This window comes from Schistocerca piceifrons, chromosome 7, assembly GCF_021461385.2.
Source record: "Schistocerca piceifrons isolate TAMUIC-IGC-003096 chromosome 7, iqSchPice1.1, whole genome shotgun sequence".
NCBI lineage: Eukaryota > Metazoa > Arthropoda > Insecta > Orthoptera > Acrididae > Schistocerca > Schistocerca piceifrons.
Window position 1 is genome coordinate 567,059,026 of NC_060144.1, and position 3,962 is coordinate 567,062,987.

Sequence of the window (3,962 nt, forward strand, 5' to 3'; positions counted from 1 at the left end):
ACCCATCCAGCCCCCTCCCTGTTCCCATTCCAGCACTACACAGCCGTTATTTCACCGCCACACCCAGTCTTTTAATTTCTTTTTATTTCTCTCCTTTCTGCTACTTACCACTCCCCCCTCCGTACAATACCAACGCAGGCATGTCAGCAGATGTTACAAGGCCAGATCAGTCAATCGTCCATATTATTGCCTGCGCAACTGCTGATGTTGCTGTCCCTCTTCATGAATATTGGGCTAGTCTGGTCTCTCCACAGATATCCGTCCATTATGGTTGCACATACAGTAGGGCTATCTGTATCGTTGATGCAGGCAGGCCACCCTATCTCCCCAAGGTCCATGGTTTATGTTTTACTATCAACAGCAAAAACCATCAGTTAGTAAATGTATTGGAAAATGAGTGTAACATGTCAAAGATCCTAAGACACCACCTAAAGATGATTAGTTATCTTCTGAATAAACAATTTATTTACAGGGTATCCATAATGAAAGTTCCAATTTCAAAATGCTGTAGAAACGCTCGGGATGATACCAAATTTCAATGGCATGTTTCTGACACACAGGAAAATGTCATGGAACAAAAATAAATTAACAAAAATTTTATGAATACATGGCACTTTAAGCGACTTAACGTAAATGGGGTCAATTACAAAAGACAGATGAATCGCAGTACGATGCCTACGGTTCGAGTTGCACATTACACCATCTGTACAGTTCAGTGTGCATGAATGCACAAGTTTGGCAGGCAACAGTTGTGGCACTGTCAGTTAGGCAAGTCCACCCACCATGGCAAGGTTGTACCACATTTGTTGGAAAAAATAGGTTTTTAATTGTCATGAGGCCAAAAACTGCATAAGAAGCAAAATGTCATCGGTTTTTGATTGTCCTTGGGCAAAAGCCATGTAAAAGCAAAACAACATCAGTTTCTAATGGTCGTGAGACAGGTGCAAGACATGTTCAGTATGCTGTCTACCACTGTACGTCACAAGTTGAAATTGAGAAACAGCACGTTCCACAACAGATCAGACTGTCCTAGAGATCACACTCAGAATGTGTTACCCATTGCATGCCTTCAATTCAGCTATGCTTGTAATGTGTGCACAGAACACAGCATCTTTCAGATAATCCCAAAGACATAAGTCACATGGATTAAAATCCCGTTATCTGAACAGCCAGACTGTAGGCAAATGATGGCTGATAATTCTAAAATTTCGGAAATGCCTCTGCAGCAGCCACTTAACTTGCTGTGCAATGTGCATAGGACCAAAATCTTGCATTAAAATGATTGTACCCATACATACACATTGTTGAAGGGTTGGAATGACGTTGGTGCGTAAAAGTCTCCCATAGCATTTACTCGTGACTGCAGAAGTAACAGGACCCGCAGGACTCATCTCTTAAAAAATACAGCCCTATGTTAAACGATGCTCTCAACCTGCACCACACAGTCACCTTTGCAGAATGAAGTACATGTTGATGTGACTGAATTTTCTGTTGCATATGTTCTGCAATTCTGCTTATTGACATGTCCTTGGACTTACATGCAGCCAAGAAATTCCAAAGTGAATGCTTGTCATGCTGGCCGGTTGGCAGGAAGCAGCTTCTGAAGGAAGACATTTTATATGGTTGTTTCGTAGGATCTTATGCACCATGTTCACAGACATGTCCAGTTAGGGCAATTCCCCGTGCACTGCTTGTTTGCACACCACTGCTCGACCCCTCCGTCAATGCTGTGGCCACATCTTTGACAGACGGTGGATCAACTGCATTCCTCCATTTGCCGTGTTGCACTTCAAAAGAACCTGTCTTTTCGAATTTCATAATGATTTTCTCCAGACCCTTAACAGATATTAGACTAATGTTCAGAACTTCTGTAGGACTACTGATGAACAGTCACTGTTATTGTAAAAGAGCTTTACCAGCTGTGCGTGATCCTTCATGGAGGCAGTCATGTTGGGTGTCATGGATGCAACCTGAAGAGCAGTCGTGTGCTGCGTGGCTGTTGCTGTGCATATTCTGACACTTACAGTGCCATCAATTTGTCAAATTTTTGTTAATTATTTTTTTATTCCAATATGTTTCCCCTTGCATCAATAATATGTTGTTCAAATTTCTGTCATTCTGAACCATGGTTCTCTTTCTATGGCATTTTGGAACTGGAACTTTAATTGTGGACCCGATATAGTTTAGGTACACTGCCCCAGAAGATGAATCCAGAAAACTATGGGGAGTGGAAATATGCAAAAGAAGCCAACTTTCTTATACTTCTGAACACAAAACATGCTGAACCGAGCATCCTGATTAATTTATCTATGCGTTGACTTGTAATCCAGTTACCGAGGGGAGTGGCACAGTGGTTAGCACACTGGACATACATTTTGGAGGAGGATGCTTCGAACCCGTCTCTGGCCATCCTGATTTAGGTTGTCCATGATTTCCCTAAATCGTTTCAGGCAAATGTGGGGATGGTTCCTTTGAAAGGGCATGGCCAATTTCCTTCCCAAATCCGAGCTCGTGCTCTCTCTCTAATGACCTCATTGTCAACGGAACATTAAACACTAATCTCCTCCTTGTAACCCAGTTGACCCCAAGGACTTTTTCACATGGTGTTTCTTTTACATGAGGTTAATACTTAAGCTATGAGCCACTTCTATCTGAAATATTACTGGTCTCTGAAATAGTATATATTCAGACTATGAGCACTGTTACTCTTGAACTCTGAAGTTCTGCCTCTTTAAATACTGTTTAGACAAACCATATATTTTCTTCTGTGCTTGGACTTCTTCACTGTTGCAATTGTCCTTTGCTGGAATCTGGAGGCTTTTATCTGTCTCCACTTTTCTACTAAATAATAGTCAACTCTTCATCTGAAATACAGTTATAGTGCTTCTACTGTTACAAAATGTCATAACTGTATAGAGTATGTATCTTTCTGATACGAGAATAAGAAAAAGTTACAATATGCCAACACTTCATGACATTGTTGTGTTCATACATGCGCTATGATATTAAATGCATTCTGTATGAGATTAATGTCAGCTAATGAAAACTTTGTCTTCCGTGATGTCAGCGCCATTGTCAACGTGCGTCCTTCATTTGATGGTGTGCCGTGCCCTGCCCTGCTTCTCTGTACTGGGGTCTCATAGTGAGGAATAACTGCCAAGCCAGCAGGTACCGCAATGTGTAGCAAAACTGCCACCGTCATCCCGCCTTGAAGGCACTGGCATCCATCCATATCAATGTACATGTGCAGTCAGTAACAAACTTCCAAGCAGCGTGCTATACTAAACTAATTAGGTAATAAAATGTTTACACTGTGATGATCATCATTCGCCAGCTAGGTAGACACTGGATAAAATGTTGCTGTACTAAAAGTGATGTGTTAAACCACGTATTGTATGAACTGTAGTGAGTTTGAGTTTGGATAATTGATCAGTGTTGTTACATCATCAGCAAACATTACAGTTTCTGCTACATTTTTAAGCATGGACAACAGGGTGGCAAGTGGTTTTTACATATAGCATATATGTTACATATAGTGGTAATTAATTTTCAAGCCAGGAAGAAGCTGTTGACTGCCTCTCTCTGGTAATTCTTTTGTTATCGTTTGACTACCAGATTAATGAGTTCTAAATAGTGTGTCATTTTGCGCTAATATTAGAGAGCACCAATGTATCTATTTCAGAATGACCACATAGACTCCGTTATAAGGAAAACCAGTGACAGGGCATGATTAATTGGCAGCCTAGCGAGAAACTGCATTTTGTCTACAAGATACTGCATAGAAAACAGACGTTGTTTAGTTGTGTCCATTGCTTAATCTCATCTTCAACTGTTTTGATTCCTCTGTCAGCTGTGCAATTTTGGAACACACAATGCATTCATTGTATGTCCCTGAGCACTGTTCCTGACGCTGGAATCCATGAAACATGATGAATTAATAAATTAAGCCAGTGTAGTGCTAC